Source organism: Microtus pennsylvanicus, chromosome 6 (assembly GCF_037038515.1).
Source record: "Microtus pennsylvanicus isolate mMicPen1 chromosome 6, mMicPen1.hap1, whole genome shotgun sequence".
Taxonomy (NCBI): domain Eukaryota; kingdom Metazoa; phylum Chordata; class Mammalia; order Rodentia; family Cricetidae; genus Microtus; species Microtus pennsylvanicus.
The window spans coordinates 76477638-76499500 of record NC_134584.1 but is presented as its reverse complement, the minus strand read 5'-3'; the positions used below and the strand labels follow the sequence as shown (position 1 = coordinate 76499500).

The window sequence follows — 21863 nt, the reverse complement described above, 5'->3', positions numbered from 1 at the left end:
AATCCTTTATACTGGGATCCAATATATGAAAATAGTTATCAATTTTTCCAACTATATCCTTACTAACTGTGTGATCCTAGAAACATAAGGTTCTAACTATACCATCTATTTGGCAATGCTCATGAACTAATTTAATTATTTTGCATTTATATATCTACATATAAATTTTTGAAAATACATTCTCAGCCTTAGATACCTGAGGAACCACTACCCCCCACAGCCTAGTGTTTGTTATTCTGTTTATCTCAAATCAGTGTTGATTGACTCTAAAACCAACTGAAGAGTTTTTTTACAAGTCAATTTTATTGAACTGTGATGATTGTAGGAAGGCTCTTAGTTCTTGAACCCACTGGGAATAAGTCCCAATTCCATTCTCTTCGGTTGCAAGTAGACCCCATGGATGTGTTTCATTTTCATGGAAAGAGAAAAATTGCTAAGGGCATAGTTTCCAAAAATGTGCTCCTTTGTCAGATGTTAATGGATGTTATTTTTAGGGTTCCATAGTCCAATAATTTCCTGAAATAAAAATAAAAATTAATTAAAACAGATTCTTCACAAAAAGACTGCTTAGGAAATTTAATATGCTAATAAGCAATTATAAATCCCTGAGAATGATACTGTATGTGGTTTCTATGTAAAGACCATAAAAATCATGATTTCAGAGAATAGGTCACATAACTGGTTCCACTTTGCAGGAAATCCTGAACTCGAACAGGATGGCTAAGACTATTAAGTTTAACTATTGGGTAAGAAATAAGGAGAGAAACAAAGGGTGGCAAAGGTGAGATATGTAATTAAAAGACACCTGTCAGGTGCCACCATTGTGCTACCATGACACTGGAGTCCCTGTTAGCAAGCAGAATGTGTACTTTTGATCACACTTCACAGGATGGCTGCGGGCACTGCTTCAGGATTCTTCACTCAGAGACGCAGCTGGAAGGGTCTCCACCATTTAGAATGTCACAGGTCACTATGGAGTGGGAAGGGACACTTGGATTATGAAAAGTTTCTACCTAGAACTGAAATATACCACTTGTGAGACCCATCCATCAGAGCAAATTGTGTGGTTCATATCTAACTAAAAGAATGTGGGAAACTCTAACGTGACTTCTTTCCGGGAGGACGAGAGAGTGTCGGCAGACGATTCCTCGTGACTAATAGAGAGGCGAGGAAAGCTATTTCCCCCCACGTCTTCTGTCATCTCACTAGTCAGTGACATTGTCACAGGTTGAGGAGACAGGACCTTAACCTAAGTCAGACCATGTTGATGGTCAATTTTAGTTCCAGGAATCTTCAGGAAGTACTTAAGACTGCTGCACAATCCTTGCACCCCATCCCCCACCTTTATCTCTTTTCCACAAGAGCTTGTTCCCAGAGTACTTACTAAAGAGCCTTCCGCGGGGTAATTTCTTAGAGCCTGTTTGGGGAACACTCAGTTACATCAGACAGCCAATGCCCTGGAGTAATACAGAAGCCTTGTGTCATAATCTCCTTACTACAATTGACTTTTGTCCTTCCCTTCGGATGATGTTTGAGGTTTGTTTTGGCTCATACAGATCTAATTAGTTTATATCAGCTGAACTGGGAGAAATACCAAAAGTTATTTACTATTATCCTGATATTCATAACTTGGCTTTATCTCAATTTTTATAGTTATAATTTTGCAAGAATCTTTGCATATGTTACTTGTTCATTAAATGCAGGATTTATATCAGTGTATCTGTGCAAACACATACACATAAAGTAAGAATTGTAATAAGATACAGTACATCCAATCTCGATTTTAATAGATGATACCATTCTCTAAATACTTTTGGGTAGAATGTATTGACCAATTACATTTGTGGGGGGGGTTGCCTATTAAAACCATTTCCCATTTTTCTATTGAATTTTCAATCATTTGGTTATTTCATTTATAATATATACTTCTGATACCATTGTCAGATACAGACAAATGTCTATGAAATGGGAAACTGTTTGTGACTTGCTTTTGAACTTTCTAATGTCCTTTCTACAAATAAATTTGAAATTTTCATGCTGTCGAGAGTATCCATTCTTTAGTATGCACTTCTGTGTCATTCAGAAATTTTTCTTCCTACTGTTAGCCTTGAAAATATTTTTTTGCATTTGAGTTATTGATCTACCCAGAATCTCTATTTATTTTCATGTATGACATAGTAAATGTACTTTTTAACATACCAGTTAATTGTTCCAGTATCATTTTTACAGAATTTATGTCCCAACTAATTTGTTGTGCATGACTTCTTCTTTGCTGCTTTGGTTTTGTCTTTGTTTGAATTCTTGAAGACGGCTTTACAGTAAATCTTGACAACCTGAAAAAGCAAGTCCTTTTCTCTTCTTCTTTAAAATCCCATGGGCTTCTTTCAATCTTTTCTTCCCAGTAAATGTTAGATTCTTGTTAATTTGGAGCTCATTTATACCTCTATAATTTTGAACATTTCCATTAGTTTAAAAAAATGACATGTCCCTGTAGAGACTCCTTTTAACGCTTTCCTGTGCCTGCCTCATGCTTCAGTGTCACAATAACCCAGGCAACATGGAAATCAATGGCTGAAGCTATCCATATACACTGCTCTTCATTTTCTCTCTCAGTATAGATAAATTAACATGGCCCAAATGTGATCTGAAATGAGTGTGGTGCTTTAAGAATGGCTGATGTCAGCCAGGCAGTGGTGGCACATGCCTTTAATCCCAGCACTTGGGAAGCACAAGCAGGCACTTTGAGTTCGAGGCCAGCCTGGTGTACAAGAGCTAGTTACAGGATAGGCACCAAAGCTACAGAGAAACCCTGTCTCGAAAAAGCAAAACAAAAAACAAACAAACAAACAAAACAGAATGGCTGATGTCACACTCAAGGAACAGGGTAGTAACATTTGATATTAGCAGAATGGCTGAGAAACTCAACTGAGAAAGGGCAGTTATTAGAGTTAAGAGAATTATGGAAAACTTCTAAACATTGCATGGCAAAACCAAGAAGAAAAGATTATCCCTGGCTACTGGGAGTAATGGAAGTTGGCAGACATATTTACTCATGCGTTCAATAAGTATTCATAGAGATCTACTATTTCCTAGACAATGTTCTAGCCTTGGGGAAGAGTAAAAACCTAATCAAAGCCCCCTTTGTGAATACAATCAGCTTAAGAGACTTTTTACACATCTAGTGAGCACTAAGCACCCACTATATAAGAATGTCAGATTGCTGCTTCGGTCCTCAAGCTACTTATGAGCAGACTGACCACCATAAAGTCCGTCAAAGATCAACAATCAGTGTCACATGGCACAGGATTGTTTGACCTATAAATGTTGCACTATGCATATAATATGCCACAAGCATACTGGTATAGTTGTATAAATATAAGATCTATTAAAACATAACCGCAGATTGCATGTCAGAACAGGTTTCCCAGAGGAGCTAAAGGATCTACTGGAATATGAGAAAAGGCAAGATTTGTAGATTGAGATAGTAGAATGGTAGCCAGAGACAATAAATATATCAGTGTAGACAGTGGGCTAAGACTCTTGGTGTACTCACCTACATGAAGAGCCTCGGCATCCCTGGAAAGAGAATTATGTTAGTAAAAGGAGTTTTGCTTGGATAAATCAAATGAAGTCAGGTAATGCTGGTATCTGGCGACCAGCAGAATAGTTTGAAAGGCTATAGAGAGCAAGGATAAGGTCTCTTTCTCTCCCCTCTTCCCTTCCTGCCTCCTCTCCCCAACAATCTCTCTGCAATGCTTGATTAAAGTAAAGTTGAAAGAGATGCTGCCAGCATGGAGAGGAGAGGCCTGGGAAAGTGCGGAGAGCAGGCACAAGAAAAGTGGTTTTTCAGTGGGAGTCAGGAAACGTGCAACACAAACATGAGGATCCAGGTCTAAATTCTATTTCTAGAATCCTTAATCCTGGCTTGGGAGGCAGAGACAGGCAGATCCCTGGAGCCCGTATGCTGGTCAGTTTAGCCCCTTTGGCAAATATATTTCAAATGAAAGACCCTACTTGAAAAAACAAGGTGGACACATCTGAGAAATGGCGCTGATGTTGACCTCAGCCATATATCACAGATGAGCACACCCACCAACGTGTACATACACACACAATCGTAAACTAATAAGCATTTGTGACCCATATAAGCACTGAGCCCTCGTGCCCCAAACCCCAAACTTCAGAACTGAGTAGATCTCAAAGCCCTTCTCATGTTTCCTGTAAGTAGAGAGGTTGGGGTTTTCTCTGTCTTCACAGCTTGTGGAGTGTTGACTCTGTCTTTTCCTCTGAATATATATGCCTGAACTCTGTCCCTTTATTCAACGCATTATTTTCATGCATGCCCCCCGAAATATTCCATACGTTAGTTTTCTTCCCACCCCAGAAGGAAGGAGGAACATGGGGAAGAATCAGTCCTTTTCCTTAGCCCTTTCTCTCAACTTTTTCTGCTCCTCACTTCTCCTTTTCTTGACTGCTTGCAGGAGTTTCATAGTCTGCTTCCCTTTTCAGTGTAGATAAAATTCAATTCTCCCTTACTGCTTTCCCTGAGCCATCATAGTCAAGCAAATTAAAGTGCTTCTAAACACAAAAGATACAGTTCCTTAAAGGCAGGTCTTCGTAAGTAAATAAACAGAAGGAGAGGAAGGGGAGGAGGATCCATTCTCTTACCAGAATACACAAAAGAGAACAAACCAAGGGAGAAAATCAATCCATTTCAACAAATGGGAAGAGCTGGAAAAGATCAGTCAAGAAGGGTTTTAATGGAGGAGAAAGATCTTGAGCTAGACTTTGGACAAAGGCTAGAATAGATACGACAAAGAGGACAAGCGAAGGACATCTGGCATAAGGAAGTAACCAAGAAAACCACCGCTGAAGGAAGGAGTCTGCATCTGAGAGAAGCTAACTCCGAGACTTCAGAAGCAAGGCTACCAGACTCCTGGATTCCAGCCTCATCTAGTAATAACCCAGAGAAGCTTTGATAATTATGCTTCAGAAGGTTAAGCTGCTTTGGGAAAGGGTTCCCAGAAACAAGAACCAGCGTTCATGTGCCATGGGGACTCACTCTGCTTCTAGTCTCTGCCTCCGTGTGCAGTGTGCTTTTGCAGCTTCGAAAGCCTGCCTTCTCTACCTAAACTAATCCCGCGGTTTCCTGGATCATCATTCATGGTGAAAAATGTCTTGTTTTAGCTCTGAAAACAAACTTAAGAGAAATATTTTGTTTTTTTTGGCCTGGCATCCATGGTCCATGCCCAGAATCATAACTATAGTCAGGAAGATAAGGTCATACAAAAAGATGACAACATCTAGTGGATCACATCAAAAAAACCTAGCCAGATTTGGTACAGGGATCAAACAAGGACTTAGGGAGGAAGAATATGGCTTCACCCTGGAGAGATGTGGGATGTATCAACAAGTTTCATTTGAGGAAAACGCCTTTGATGCTTCAATAAGAACTATGTGGGGGGTGGGATTATTGATTATTCTTATGTTTCTGTTATGTTTCTCTGTTTTTTAATTTCTTATTATTTAAGCCATTAGCTATTATTTAATGTGTCATTTTCTTCTAAAGAAAATAGAAGTAAATGAAATCAACTACTTAGCAGCTGTCATGAACCAATTGCTAAGAGAGAATTCCAGTTTCCAAGATGCTTTGTGCTTAGGACTAAAAGATAACATGTGGACAAGTAGCTACTAAAATGGAAAGAAAGTGATAAATGTCATTTAAAAGGTACGGATCAAATTCTGTGAGTTTACAGTTTGGTTTACTGTAAGAAGCACCATTTTCGGGTTGATATCTGAAAGGAGAGTAGAATCCAGCAAATTAAGATCTGAAGATATGAGAAACAGAGCTTTTTACAAGAGAAAGAATAGTTTGAGGCAGAAGAATGGGAGACATGAAGAGGACACTGTGCTCTGGAGACAGTGGATACCTGAGAGCTTCGGCAAAAGGCTTTGGGGGCGAGAGAAACAAAACCATTTTGACTATGCTTGAGTAGTGGGGGAGCCATGGGCAAGGACATGTCTAGAGTGTTCCTAGGAAGACGAAAGGGATATTGTGTGGCAGGGCAGTGGAGAAGCAACAGAGATGGAAAGACGGAAGTGTCTGCACTGAGAGGGATGAGGAAGAAGGGGAGTTAGCTGTGTCCCCTGGCATGCTGACCTTACACAGTGGGAACCGTGGCTAGTGCTTGTCTCTGTTTCTACAAGCCCCAAACTCCGTTCCAAGTGATAGAGATATGGCTCTTTTTCATCCCATTCTACAATGATTCTTACTATTGCAAATGCAACTGAGAGGCCTCCGAACTCCAAAGAGTTGAAAGGACATCGTTTAAGTTCATCACGCACACATAGTGGAAATCCACAGGGCTTTTTTCCACAGTCTGTATTGGTGGGAGTTGGTTCCAGAAGCTGATTCCTTTGAATGAGAAAACTGTCTACAAGCTGTATGGGCCCACATGGGGACCCATTCTGTTGTTCGATGGTCAAGGATAAACTGTTCACACATGGTACTGGTGTTTTTGGAAGATTCTCCTGAAGGTTTGTGAAATGAAGGGGGAATTGCATAACCGAAAATAATTTACATGAGATTTTAGACCTAATTATTCTATAAGTTCTCAACAATCAATAACTAAGGACTTTCAGAGGCCTTTGGCATAGCATCAGGCCCTGCCTCAACCCTACCCACATTTTCTTTCATAAAAAATACCCCTCCAAGTCTCCTAGGTCTTCACATTCTATTACAAAAACAAGCATCTGTCAATCAAGGGTAATTCTGACCCCTCCCCAAGGTAGTGCTATCTGGCAGTGTCTAGTGACTTCAGCTTTCTCACCTTTGAGTTGTTTTCTAGGCGTCTAGGGAGTTGAAGTCATGAATGCTGCTGGCTCACATTTGGCTTGATTGTCATCTTAGGGTCAGCACCACTATGAGCACCTCTGTATGTGTCTATGGGAGTATTTCCAGAAAGGTTTTTTCTTGAGGATGCGGAAGACTGATCCTGAATGTAGTGGCATCACCCCATAGGTTAGGCATCTCTACCGTTCCAGCTGCTGGGACGTCCCTGTCATTGTGGATTATAAGTTCTCATTGTCACAACCATAAGAAAAGGGAGTTGACACTGCTGCTAAACACTGATCACCTTAACCGTCTACAGAGAACTGAGGCAAAATACACCGAGCTGAAGACGAGAGGCAGAGCTACTGAATAAATCTTCCTCCTAATCCTCCATCCTCCACAGCTTCATGTTTTCAGCCACGGAGACATGCACTCCATTCATCAAAGGGGATTCCTGCTACAACAAACAAGAGAAGCTGGGGGCCCTAAATCCCCTTCCACATGAGCTGTCCTTCTGAGGAAACAGTATGGTTCGAAATGCCACATCTCCCAACACATATAAAGTTCACACCCATACTCAATTCTACTTACTCTGCCAGGAAGAGAAAGAAAGGAAGAATGTAAACAGTGTGGGTGCATCTGTCCCACGTTCCACTAGAGCATATGCCCTAGGAGAGCGTGCGGAGGGAGAATCACATCGGATATTCCTTCGCTTGGTCTCAGTGCCTGCACTGTTCTCAGCATATGAGCATCTCACCACCCGGGTGTGATTCAAGTGTTTAAAGATACATTTTTCTTTCTCTCTCTCTCTCTCTCTTTTGTACAACATGGCCCTGAAATGCAAGCCAACTTCTTCATCAGGTATTTAGCTGAGAAAACAGCAATCTGTTCCGATGCTGGAGAAAAAAAAAAAAACTGGCTGAGTTGGATGGTATAACAGCCTTAGACGTGATGCATAAAGATGGCCGCATATATTGTACTTCAAAGATGAACGTGGGAACTTTCTCTCTCTAAGGTATTTCTGATTTGTGTGATGTTTCATGCTGCCATAGATAAAAACTTGTACGTAAAAATGTAACTTAATGTTTGGAAAGAGAAAGGGTTGGGGGAGGTTGGTAGGGATTTGGGGATTGTCTTGAGGGTAGTACAGGTTGAGATGATGAGAAAAAAAATAAATGAAGCAATTGTGAGTGGAAATAAGAAAGACAGAGGACAGAATGAGCATGATGCTACCTTCCCATGCTCAGAAATACCTACCTGATAACCGAAGGAAAAGCCTATTGCAAGTCTACAACAAGGAGTTGACTCAGTTGCGCTGATTAATGTTGGACCAGGAACTATAAGCCCTGAGTGAATACCTGTTGACTTGTTAATGTTCTTTGTGTAACTAGTGTAGACTTTTTCAGCCACTCACGTTTTATATTAATATAATATGTAATACTCCAGCTTGGTTTTTTCCATTTAAAAAGCCGCCAAATGGATGTCATAAATTCTTAACAGTTTGTTTAAATATTAACTAGCAAGTGGCAACCCTTACAGGTATGCCTTTGAAATCTTGCTAGCCCTATGTGTACAATGACCATACGTGTGTGGTATTCAGGTATTTTTTAACCTGCTGGTGCACAGCTTGCTAGTGGCCCACCTTCAGTATTTTGGAATGGAAACTATTTTTCTGATTGCTAAATTGAGACGAGGAAAGGAAAATTAACTCATAAATATTTTATGGGTCAAAAAATTTTATGTGAGGCTTTGAAAGATAAATGCTGTTGTAATCATTTCAGAAATTCCCATTTTAATTAAATACAATATTTTCAAGATTGTGCTATGGAGCATAGCATAAGCTTTCTAACTTGGGAACTTCCTGAATAATGCAACTAAATAAAGGGAAATTGTTCTCTGCTCAATACTATTTTCCACAAAGAAAAGTTTTATAATCATTTTCTTCATTTGGGCACACACTTTGGAAATGAGTGCTTCGTGTGGACTAAATTGCTACCATTTTGTCAAGATTTAATACAGTGCTTTTACAAAGTCAAATTTTTTTAAAAATGAGATTTAATATGTGGACTCACCAATATTATATAACAGATTAGACATACTGAAATGCTGGAAGGGGGTGGAAATTAAGGAACATTACCTAATTCACATATCCAATAAGATTTTTTTAAAAGATGTTCTATTTTGATACCAGAGATAGAACATTTTGAAATCAAAGCTTATGGATTCTGAGGACAGATTCTCAGTCTGGTTCTGGATGATGCTACAATCCATATTCTTTCTCTACAATACACTGGAAACTCTACAGTTAGTTCAGTAACGGTGTGAAATAATTGCATTGAAACTACAAGACATGATCCACCATGACCTTATTATATCTTATGTGATTAGTCCTCTTCTATGCTACCTACATGCGGGAAATATAACAACCAAATTGCCCCAAATCTCTTGGGGTAGACAAAGAGTTATTGCTTCTGTCACAGTCCCATGTAATTGGCATTAGCAGCTTTCCCCCCTAGATGGCTCGGGAATACAGCTTCCTTCCATACACTGATGCTTTTAAACTGCATATGGTAGGAAAAGAAAGAGTTTGGACAATCACCCAGGAAGACTCACGGCCATGCCTAAAGTAGAATGCATCGCTTCTGTTAGTCCAGCACAATCGGCACCTAGACCACACCTAAATGCAAGAGAGATTAGGACATGTAGCCATCCGCAGTGCCCAAAAAGAAGAAAATGAAATAATTTTTTTTTGCAAATCCTTAGCATTTTATGTTTTATGCCATATAAGAGAATTCACTTCTAATAGATTAAGAAGTCTAATGATCTAAATGTCGGTGTCAAATTTACGCCAGTACACACCGTGTTACAAGGCTAGGGTGGGTGGCATTATACTGCAAAAAGAACACATTTTGCAATGGCCGACTTGGCTCATGGAAACTGATGTGCCCAGATGTGAGTAGAGGAAGCCAAATTGGCAGTTCTCAAGACCAGAACTACACGAGGAGGACAAAGTGTGAATGCATAAAGAAAAGAAAAGAATGGCTAGGAACAGATGGCTTAGGAGTAAATACATGTGAAGATATTGTAGCCAATATTATTTGCTAGAATCCAGCTGTTGAATAAATTGCCAGTCTCCACAGCAACCCTATGAAGTAAGGTATATTACTTCATTTACAGGTGATGAAACTAAGGCAAGGGCTTAATAATTTACCCATAGTGATACAGAAGTTGGAGGTGGTACCTAAACCCAGGATATATTTATACCCAAGGCTTTTAACCTTCACCTCTGCTATGGCTTGAATATGAAATCAGCCACACACACCCTCAGGTCTATGGGTTTGAGGCTTGGAGCTCAGGTGCAAAATAACAAACTATTCATAAGTTATTAGATTCTGGTGCTGTTGATCTAGTCAAGGGATTGGTCCATTGGTGAATCATTGGTAGGTGATGAAAAGCAGGAAATGGAACTTAACTGAAGGTAGGAAGTCTCGCTGTGATGGAAGTGAGACTGGAAAAAGGCATGTCCCTGGGACCGTAGCTGTCCTGGTCCCTTCCTGTATTCTGACTTCCTCTTCCTGTCATTCATGAGGCAAGTAGCTGCCATGATGTCCTCTTTAGAACTGGAATTCTTCTTTTATATGACTCCGAGTCTGTGACTCAGGGTGGTAACTTTTAAAAAATAACTGTAAAAGACACATGTTAAGGTTCCAATATCCTTTGACGCCAGAAAAGAGCATGCCTTTCCCCCCATCCAATCTTTTTTCCTCTGAAAATAATTATTTAAAATCATATAGAAGGCTGCTAGCTTCCTCTGTTACTCTGCTTATAGAGTCTTGGCCATTCCAGTCAGTATAAATTCTACTTCTCATTTTCCTTTAGAATAAGAAATTCATAATTTCTTTTTCAGTCCATCTCAAGATTCAGCAATCTATACAATGTGGTGGTGGTGGTGGTGATGGGGGGGGGGTGATGGTGGGGGTGGTAGTGATGGTGATAGAGGTGGTGATGTTGATGGAGGAAGTGGTGGAGGTGATGGTGGTGGTGGTGATGGGGGGGTGATGGTGGGGGTGGTAGTGATGGTGATAGAGGTGGTGATGTTGATGGAGGAAGTGGTGGAGGTGGTGGTGGTGGTGGTGATGGGGGGGTGATGGTGGGGGTGGTAGTGATGGTGATAGAGGTGGTGATGTTGATGGAGGAAGTGGTGGAGGTGGTGGTGGTGGTGATGTTGCTGATGGAGGAAGTGGTGGAGGTGGTGGTGGTGGTGAGGATGGTGATGGTGGTGATGGGGGTGGTGATGTTGTTGATGGAGGAAGTGGTGGAGGTGGTGGTGATGTTGTTGATGGAGGAAGTGGTGGAGGTGGTGGTGGAGGTGGTGGTGGTGAGGATGGTGATGGGGATGGTGGAGGTGGAGGAAGTTTTAGTGGTAGAGGTGGTGGTGGTGTATGTGTTTGTGTGTATTTTGGCATCTGAAATGTATGGGAAACTTGGACTTCTCCATCAAAATTCCATGAAGACTGGTGAATCCTGGATAGATATGAATCCCAAATGGTGGAACACTGGTCTGGTGGCAAATGAGTCTGGATTTTTTCTTTCTTTCTCCATTTCATGTATTCCCTAGAAGAGGTCTTGCAGATTGGAAGAAGGAACCTGGTACTTTTTCTCTTAGGAATCTTAACTTCTTTGGCCTTTGTACTTTGCACATCCCTTAAGAACATTCTAATACGTCCCTGAAGCAGGGACATCCATATGGCAGCACCAACTAGTCTGGCACCAGTGTGAGCCATAAGGACGTGCACTGACCAGTTGGGCACCAGTGTGAACCATCAGGACACGCACTGACCAACTGGATACCAATGTGGGCCATCAGGACATGCACTGACCAGTTGGACACCAGTGTGAGCCATCAGAATATACATTGGCTAAAAGTCAGACATCCTGGAATCTTTTTTCTGATCAACTGAGCATCAACATACTTGGATCTAACCTTTTGCTGCGTTCATGAAGGGACTTGTGGCTTTCTACCCATTCTCACTTTTGCGAACATGTACGTGAAGGTAAGCATACTGCCTCTTTCCCCATGACAGGTGTATATGGATAAAGGCTTTCTTTCGTGGCTTTCTATATAAGAGCATAACTTGCCTTTCAAACCTATTTATCTCACAAAGCTAAAATTCTTACAATCTTTTAAATTTTACTTTTAAAAATATATTATATTGAGTATAATTATCTTACTTAAGGCTCAGTCACTAATTGAATCTAACTTGCTCTAGTAGCTCACTGTGTGGCTCAGTGAAAGATTAGGCACCCTTGTCTCTCCAACAGCAACTTCTATGATGTCAGAATGTGTTGCTCCTCAGAACAGTTTCCTCTTTCTGCAGCAATCTATAGTAAATACGATATCACCCTGCTGATGGGAAGGCCAAGACCGCATTAAAGGTGGTGAGATAGTTTTTGTGTGCTTGGAATATTTGATGAAGTATTGATGAATGTATAAAATACATTATTCTTGATAGTATTTGTAATTAAATGCTTTAATATTGTTTAAAGATTTTGTTTTATTTGTGTGTGTGCATGTGCTTGCATGAGTGTATACATCCAGAGGTGTGAAGGTGCCCCAGAGGAGAGCGCTGGATCCCTGGGAGCTAGGGTTACAGGTGTCTGTGAGTCCCCTTTGGGTGCCAACATTTGATCTCTAGCTTTCATGTGAGGCAGTAAAGATCCAAGCCTTACCCCATTAATAATGTTAATAATTGAATTACGCTGTGTGGTTACGTTTCCTACCACAAGAGGAAATCTCATTTTCCCACATGATCTTCTTTTCGAAAGCTGAATGCATTGTTTCTAGTCTGTGGGACACACAACTCTGCAAAGTCTACAGTCAGAGTAGCACAGAGACTCTCCTCACAGTGCAGGACACAGTCCTTTCTTTACATCCTAACTCGCCAGGCCAGTGAATATTTGAGTAACACTTGAAATGGAGCTTCATTGTATTTCAGCTGAAACTCCTTGATTATTCACCAGGCCTATTTCAAAACAAACAAAAACAAACAAACTAGAAATCTCATCTATCATGAATGAAATTCATTGAACTCACTTCATTTTAAGATTTATCATTTTATTTCATGTATAGTAGTTTGCTTATATGTGTCTATGGGTTCCATGTGAGCACAGTGGCCTCAGAGGCCAGAAGAGGGCATGGGAACCCCTTGAACTGGAGTTGGACAGTTGTGATGGCCATGTGGATGCGGGAACTGAATCCCAGTCCTCCGCGGGAGCTGCAAATGCGGCTCACCACCGAATCACCTCTCCATGTGCCACTTCAGAATTTAAAGAAGGAAAAGTCCTACCATGTCAACGCCATTCCTATTGAGAGGTACAGTTGTTACTGATGTAAATGGGAAGTTTCCCACACCCAAAATAAAGGAAACCATCTTGTACTACAGTTGATTAAAAGCTAGTGATGTTCTGTGCTCTAAGAAGGGATAAATTCCACAGCTGGGGAGTGGCGAGAGCGTCACTGCAGTGTCAATCCACTGAACCTGCATGTTCACAAAAGGCAGAAACGATGACTTATGTTGCTGTATTTTACCACAATATAATAATGCCTTATTAAGTTAAAAAGAAAGAAAAAACAGTAATGGCTACAAAAGTTTCATCAAATTTTAATCAAATCTAATGAAAACTGAAAGAGAACCATCAATTAAATCTATACCTCAAGTAATGGCCCATCTTCAGGACACACTGAGATGAGAACTATTTTTTTGGACTGTATAATAAGTGGATTTAAACAAAAAAGAAAAACAGCTAAGTTAAAAACACAACATGCCCATTGGGGCTGGAGCGATGACTCAGCAGTTATGAGCACTTGGTGCTTGTGCAGAGGACCCTGATTTGTTTCACAACAGCCCCACGAGGTTCCTAAGTGTAATTCCAGTTCCATGGCAACATGACACCCTCTTCTGGCCTCTGCAGGTACCAGACATACATGGCGCACATACATGAATACATGTACACAAACACTCTATGCATAAAATAAAAATAAGTCCTTTCTTAAAATGCCTACTTAATTTGAAAAGATAGTAAGGATAAGCACTAAGTACTTCAAAATAGATTGTGGTTTGAATATTAATAGTAATATGGCATGGGATATAGATTTATAAATATTCCACATTTAAGAACAAAGCATATATAAAACCATATAATACTCTGAGAAAGCATTACCACTTAAAGAGTTGCACCTGTCAGATGGTTTGTGCTAGAAATGTAAAAAGTGTATCTAAACTTGATCTTTTTTTTTTTTTACAAAAACTGCATGATTTAAAAAAAAATCCTGTCATATAATTTAAAATAAATACTCCCTATTAGAAGAGGTCTGAAACTCCAAAAGGATTAAAGAACACAAATGTCAGGCAATAGAAACATTTTCTGATGTAAGAATGCACAAACTCTCAACCTTGCCAGCTAGATGAAGATGAAACATTTAGCTGCCTTCAGAGCTGGATTTGAAGTGAGCAGGTGACCTCTAAATAGGGTGACACAAACCAGTGGCTTATGGAGCAAGCACTATTACCTCTATTTCTCTTGGAGAAAAAAAAATCACTCAATTTGGGAACCGTACCCTGGACACATCAGGAGATTTGGTTCATTTGCTTTGTAATACATTCTCCAAAGGACAGTTATCAGTTACCACATATGCACAGTTCCACAGACAATGGTTATCTTTAGGAGTAATGATGACATCTGTCAAGAAACTTCGTACACTTTCTGTCTGATGTATACAGGGTCATATAGCTGACATATGATAACCTCTCTTTCTTAACTCGGTTGGGGGAAATATCCTATTCACTTTTTCTGCCCACATAACTATGCTCCACCCATTTGTAAATGCGTGATGTTTCTCTTTCTGACATGGACCCCCTTGGGAATAGTTATCTTTACTATGTGTACACAGTTGTCAGACACTTTAAAATAAAAATAAATCCATTAGGCCTCATTTTATGCAATTATTTCATGCTTGTCTCTGATGTGTTTGGAGCATTTTCTATCATGAGAAATTATTTCTCTTTAATGGCTAAACATTTAAATATTGAGGCATTCTTTTTTGCAATCATCTTTGATAGAGTAAAAAATATTGTTGATCAAAATGTCTTCGTTGTTACTGACAGCTGTTAAAATATGCCGCTAAAAATAATGTGCCCGCTATTGAAACACTAGCAACGCCTACAGAGTCCTGGGGAGAAGCTGAAAAGGCTTCCTCCTAGCTCGAAAGAGGTGGGGTTCACACTCTTGACCCAATGGCTTCCAGTTGTGTGTGTGCACGTGTGTGTGTGTGTATATGTGCATGTGTGTTTCTGTGTGTGTGTATACGTGTGTGTGTTTGTATGTTCATATATGCATTTGTATGTGTGTGTGGTGTGGTTGTGTGAATGTTTATGTGTATATATCTGTGTGTATGTGTGCTTTGTAAGTATATATGTATGTGGTGTGTGTGGTACGTATGTTTTGTGAGTATGTATATATGTGCATGTAGTGTGTATTTGTGTGTATGTGTATATATGTATGTGTTGTGTATTTGCATATGCTTCCCATGTGCATGCGTGTGTGGTGTGTATTTGTGTGTTTATGTTTGTGTGTGTGTTGTATTGTGTAGTTGTGCGGGCATGTGTATGTGTGTATGTTCCTGTGTGTGGTGTGTAGTGTGTTTGTGTGTTTGTGGTGTGTGCAATGTGTATTTGTGTGTGTATGTGTGTATGCTCCTCTCTGCGGTGTGTGTATGTGTAACTGTATATGTATGAGCGTGTGTGTGCATGTCTGTATATGTAGTTCTATGAGTGTATTGTGTGTGTGTACGCGCATGTGTGTGTTTGTGCGTGCGCGTGCTGCTACTGAGCATTATACCAGAAAAACAGCCTGGTTTTCTAATGAGCACACAACCATGTGGTTATTTATGTAAGATTAGCACAGTTATTTAAAGGTGCTGAATTTCCTCTACTGCACCAAGAATGCATGAGAAAAGAGAAGAAATTGAAAACGTCCCTGTTTTATTAAAATATACTGTTCAAGTTCCTCCCCCCCCCCTTTCAACCACTGTACATTATGTCTAAATTTAGAACCTCAGTGTGGGCCAAATGAAATCGGATTTGTTTCTAATAATATGGCATACTAATCGTGATGTGTGTGCTGTTTGGTTCTCTTCCATCCCAAAATTTGGCCATAGAAATGTAGTATGTTTGTGAATTTTCTATTTAAACTGCCTGCAAATAGAATAAAGGTAGATAGATAACTCAATCAGTAAACAAATTCCTAATTAATTGTTCAAATTAGTGAATAATGAAAGCTGAAACAAATATTCCAAACACTGTAGAAAATTGAGTTTGGGCAATTTTGGATGTCAGCAAAATCCTTAATATGTTCAGTATTTATCTTCTAGTCCACACTTCCTTCTTTGCTTGCAATGTTTATAAACTGTAACATGTGTGCTTTGCAATAAACAAAGAAGTTTGATCTTATATTGTTGTCCTGTTCGTCTTCTCTCCCTGACACCCTCCCCACTCCTCTGACTCACCCTGTCTTTCTTAACTCTTTCCAACAGCTGGTAAGAGATGGAAAGGAGAAAAGCTTAAATAAGTAAACAGCCCTAACATGGGTAGGCTTATTAATGGAGTTAACTATAACTAATGCTTTAGCCTTTATTTTTAAAAAAGAAAAAAAAAAGGCAGGTGGCTCTCTGAATTAGAGGCTAGGATGGCCAGAGCTGCACAGAGAAACCTTGTCTCCAAAACCAAACCAACCAAACAAAAAACACTATTTAGTGCAAACAAGCTATATGGCCTTCGCTTTCTTGTCAGCAAATACAGACTTAAGGAAGATATGCTCACTTTGGGGTCCGAGAAATTTTCCAGTTTATGAATCATTCTCAGGGACAGCTGGAGAAGCGGGCCTGGAAACAGGGACCTAAAGGGCAGCTCTCCTCAAGCTAAAACAGGGCTAGGGAGAATTTTTTCCAACACAAACTTAGATATTAGGCTTTGTTTCTGAAATTACATAATAGAGGATGTGATGTCACACATGTAAATTGCAAACGCTGAGTCGTGCACTTCACTGTAGCAAACCTCAGGGAGTTTGACACTAATGGGATGGGGAGGGCGGTGTCCTGAGGTTCAGCCTGTGAATGAGTTGAGTGATGTCTGAGGCTGCTTGCAGCTTTAAGACATTCGGTAGCTGAATAGGAAATGGGCTCATAGTTCTCTGGATTGTCCATTTCTTAATTTTTCAATCTCTTTTTCAAAAGAAATTGAATTCTCCATCCTTTTGCAAAGAACAAAAAGGCTTATTTAAAAGGGTGTGGAGGACAACCTTGGTTGAGAGAGAATTCTTCTAAAGCAATGGCATTGCTAGATACAAAGGAAGGCAGACAGGACTCTTCGCTGATAGACATGGAATGAGAGTGCATGCTAACATCCTAAAGTCCTGCATTCTCCTTCTCTCATGGGGTCCCTCAGAGCCAGCACTGATGGGGCAATCCTATCAAAAGCAGCGCCACCTTCCTATTGTCCCTTCACCAGGAGGTATGGCACTGAACTCCAGGGCTGTTGCCATGTCAGTGCCAGCAAAGGGAGATTATGCAAAAGAAACTCATAAAAATTTAAAAAAAGAAAAACCCAAAACTTCGTCTATGGATAATTGCAAGACCCTCTAAGTATCCATCAGTAATAAGAGAAACTGGCACCTAAGGGTATCCAGAGATCCCAGACCCTCTATTGTGGTATGAAAATGTTTTAAAAGAGTATATCAAAAAATCTTAGGTTTTAATATCAGACAGCCTTGCAGAGCCTTGCAGGCAGAGCAGATAAAATTTTTCAAAGTGGCTAAATAAAAGCATAGGAAGATGCCAGTCGGTGACTGGGCACACCTTTACTCCAAGCACTTAGGAGGCAGAGGCAGGCAGGTCTCTGAGTTGGAGGCCAGCCTGGTGTACTAAGTGAGCTTCAGGACAGCCAGAGCTACACATAGAAACTCTGCCTCAAAACAAACTGAACCATGGGAGGAAATCTCCTAAATTTCTACAATGTGGCAGCTATTCTAAGCTCATTTTATGCCATACTTTGATCATGTTGCCTGTATTTGAAAGTGTGAAGCAGAGTAGTCAGTGGCGGGAGCAGGGAAGAATGGAACCGGAATCGTTCAAGCCTAACCTGTGAACCTTGCCGGTAGGATGTACATCCCTAGCTATCTTAAATTGCGCCGGCAATTTGGTTCTTCCCTTATGATACTGCATAGGCGTCTGCTCTATGGCACCTCTGCATCTTTCTGCTCACTTAACCAATGCACCAGTGTCGACCCATCTTATTCTCAAGGCATCTCCAGTCGGTTCATCAACATCAAGATTCTTCTAAATTGTCCTTTTTAAAGTTCTTTTTAATAAAAGGTTACATTTTATCATAAATTATTTAAACGCTTTCTTGATCTCACCCAAGTCATGATTCCAAACATCTTAACCTAGAAGGCACTTTTACAAAACAGGAAAAGTTTGTTCTGCAGCAGGCCAAAATGCCATCTTGAGCCACAGAGGAACTGGGAGTGTCAACACAATAGGTAGGTGGTGGAGCAACAAACTTGATACTGGACTATGGGACTGGGGTTAGAGAAAGGCAGACATTAACCGAACAGTACCGCTTTTCCTGGGGATCAGCAACTTTCACTCCTATTTAGGAGGAAATGGGGGGGGGGACTACAGAGGGTTTAGAAAACCGTGGAAGAAATGTCAAACCAGAGAAGGGGATGTGTGGTCAAGTCCTGGGTTTGCTTAATTCAGTCCTTTAAAACAAGCTGGTAGTGACTTAAGTCTCCCCTCCCAGCAGACTTCCAGCTAGGGGCGTGAGTAACTAACATTGAGGTGGAGAAGTCTGGCGCATAGGGTATCTCTCACACCCGCGAGTGCACATGAAAACGAGCGCGCGCATACACACTATGCTGGGGTGACCAGTGTATCTTGGGGTGTGAGGCTGGAGAATGAGAAGCGGTGAGCTCCAAGACGCACGGGGAACAGGGGACAGGAGAATCCTAAGAGGGTAGCTTGGGGCTCAATCCTCCTTCCCGCGCCACGTGCCCGCGCGCCGCGCCGCCCGGCCAGGGAGCCCGCCTTTCACTTTCGCAGCTGCGTAGGTGTCTGCCCGGGCGGGCGCGAGGGCGCGGGGGCGCGCGGGGTGGCGCGGGGGCGCGCTGCGGGGGAGGGCTGTCGCGGCTGGTCCCTTCCAAGGCCCGCAGGGCCCGGCGGCTACTGTCAGAGCGCGGGATCGGTGGCTGTCGCTCCCCACACGCCCTGGTGCGCAGACACCCCGGCGCTCCAGGGCGCCCCCCCAAACGGTGGGGGCGGGGCAGCGACTCAAGAGCTGTCTCACCGGGTGGGCAGCGGAGGCTCAGGAAAGAAACTTTTCCCTCCTGGCCCGGTCGTGGTCCTCCAGCCCTCTGCTCCCTTTACGGTGGCACCTGCACCTGAAGCCAGGTCAAGGCCGACTTTGTGGACCCGGGCGGAGGGGAGTACAGGGTGCGTGCACTGGGGTTCCGTTTTCCCTTGGCCTCCTTGCTGTCAGTGACTGGGGTTCCAGCGACCGCCACCAGCACCCAGTCTCCCACCAGCGGGTGGCCGGACGCTAGACTGCCTCGTACTGCTAGTGAGGGTGTGACCCGGGAAGGGGACCCTAGCTCCACGGGCTCCCCCTGCGGCTGCCCCCACAAACACACACACACACACACACACACACACACACACACCACGCTCTGTCGCCGGAGCTGTCACCGGCCACCCCAGCCCAAGGAAGGGGCGCGGAGAGTCGCGCTTCTCCGCTGCGGGCGCGGAATCTTACCGCGGGACTGGCGGGTTCCCGGAACCTCCGCAGTCACCGCGGGGCTAACCAGCAGCCCCGGAGACCCGCCGGCCCCAGGCCCGGCTGCCCTGCTGGGGGCCGGCGGGTGCTCGCAACCCCCTCTGCGCGATTTGGTGCCACCGGCTCGCTGCCTCCAGCAGGATAACTGCACTGTCGCTCTATTGCTCTACCCACCGTCAGTAGGGCGACTGCCAGGATTGCTACCCTCTCCATCCTCATCGCAGATCAGCTGGTATTGGACTTGCTGGTGGCTGCAACAGCGGCGGAGGCGGCGGGAGTCTCGCTGCCCCCTCCCCCGCCCCAGTCTCCCTACCATGTCCTAGAAAAGGTGAGTGCAGAGACTGTCACTTTGCGCCTACAGTGGCGGGAGGGGGTCTGGGAGAACAGGGGTGGCCCCGGGGTGGCCAGGCCAGCGCAGAGGGGAGAGGACGCGGGTCGGCGTACCGAGGTGGGTTGCCGGCAGGAGGCCAGGTGCCTGCCTGGCCCGCGCGGGACAAGGTTGCAGGGCGACTGGAGAGAGAGCGCAGCGGCTACTCCGCGCGGTTCTAACCTAGATTTTGCAAGGAGCTTGGATCCAGGGCAAGACCAGCCCTCCCTAAGGGAGGTAAAAACTTAGTAAAAAAGGAGACGCGTCCATTTCTTTAATGATGAATAGTTCTGTCACCCTGGCTGAGCTGCAGCCTCTGCTGCTTGGCGAGCCCGGGCCGCCGGGTCCGGGACTTCCCTAGCTCCAGCTCGCCACCGGCGCGCGGCCCCGGGCGCAATAGATGTCGCGTGACAGCTATCCTCGCGGGAAAGTTGGGACACTCGGCGGGGATTCATATGGGTAGGGGCTCCAGGGCTAGTTCAGCTCAGGCGACTGATGGGCACCGGAGTCCGGCATCTGATCAGCTCCTGGGCGCCGCTGCAGTCCCCCATGCCTCTGGGGAGTGTCCTGCGGGAGTGGCTGAGAGTTCCAGTCTCCCTGGGCATAGGATCCGGGATCCTGAGGCTTAACTAACTGTAAGAAAAGGAGGGGCCTTAGGGCACAAGCTGCCCTCCTCCTCCCGAGCCTTGGCTCGCCAGGAGCAAGGGTGAGCCCGAAGCTGCACAGCTGCCGCCTGCGGCCTGTGGGTCGCCAAGGGCCAGGGGACCAGATTTAGGTGTGTACGTCACTGGTGCCGACTCCAAGCCAGCAGGGGAGTCCAAAGCCGAGCCTCACACCAGTCTAAAAGTCCTTAGAATTAAAGTTAAGGAGCCCATCCTTCGGTTTAGCAAGTGCAGTGTTTGGGTGGGCGGGAGGAAAATCCGAGAGGGGGCGAAGGGAAGTCAGAATTTTTCTCGCGCAAACGATCGGTAGAAAACAGTTAGAAAGCTTTCCCTTCCTCCAATAAGCCTGCCCCCAATTATGTGCACCCCTTCCACAAATTATAAAGCGCATGTCCTCAATAGTAAGCTTTCTTGCATATTGAACTAGTGGAAAAATCCAGTACTAAAGTAGTAAGTACAGTAACAAAATTATCAGGCGCCTCAGCTCTTGACCCTGGCACTTTTTTTTTTTTGGCAGGGGGTGGGGTGGGAGGAAGGCTGTGTTTAAAGGGGTTTGGCTGCACCGAAAGCACCCGCTTTTCCTGCAAGGAAACTGAAATCGACTGGGAACGTGATCCTCTGGCTCTCGACAGCGGAGACTAAGGCTGCTCGGCGGGGGAGGTAACTTAGACCTGAAGGGGGGGTGGGAGGAGCAGAGCGTTAGGGGTCCCGGGAAAGCCCACCTGAGTCGTCTTGGGCTTGCCGACGCCGTGGGCGGCGTCGGGTGTGAGTCGCTGCGGCTCACCTGGCGCTGCAGGTGGAGGGCGCGAGGGCACACCAGCTAGGCTGCTACGGCGTCACCACAGTTTCCCCTTCTCTCCGGATTGCCTGTGGTCCCCCTGGGGGACACTTGGGTAGGTGAGAGCAAGTTTGGGGCAAGGGAGAGATGTGGGCTAAAGGGCTTCATGCGCAGGGGTGCCCCGGATCGTGGCCACCTCCGCGAACCGGGAGAACCTACTGCCTCTGCGGCTTTAAGGAAGCTGCCGAGTCCAGGCTGTGTCGCAGCAACTTTGTATCAGTCATGTCGCCCGCCTGGTGACTGACAGCTCCGAATGCCCAATGAGAAGCAAGCCTGG

The 21863-nt window shown here is 43.6% G+C and overlaps 1 protein-coding gene and 1 long non-coding RNA gene across 5 annotated transcripts in view; one reads left to right on the top strand and one right to left on the bottom strand.

Moving 5' to 3' along the window:
- Positions 1 to 290: 290 nt before the first annotated feature.
- Positions 291 to 21809, bottom strand: LOC142852090 (uncharacterized). 2 transcript variants are annotated; one of them, XR_012910919.1, is made up of 6 exons: positions 21471 to 21809; positions 19894 to 20719; positions 3554 to 3576; positions 1385 to 1457; positions 806 to 970; positions 291 to 516 (listed from the first exon to the last, which is right to left on the bottom strand). It is a non-coding gene; the product is annotated as an uncharacterized LOC142852090 (long non-coding RNA). The 2 variants fall into 2 exon arrangements; XR_012910918.1 differs by lacking the exon at positions 806 to 970.
- Positions 19637 to 21863, top strand: part of Nr3c2 (nuclear receptor subfamily 3 group C member 2) — a 322027-nt gene continuing 319800 nt past the window's right edge. The window contains exon 1 of one of the 3 annotated variants that reach the window (XM_075976497.1): positions 19637 to 20047. The gene's annotated coding sequence lies outside the window, so the exon portion shown is untranslated. Of the gene's footprint in view, positions 20048 to 21340; positions 21409 to 21863 lie in introns of those variants that run through there. The other 2 variants (XM_075976498.1, XM_075976499.1) reach the window with 2 other exon arrangements.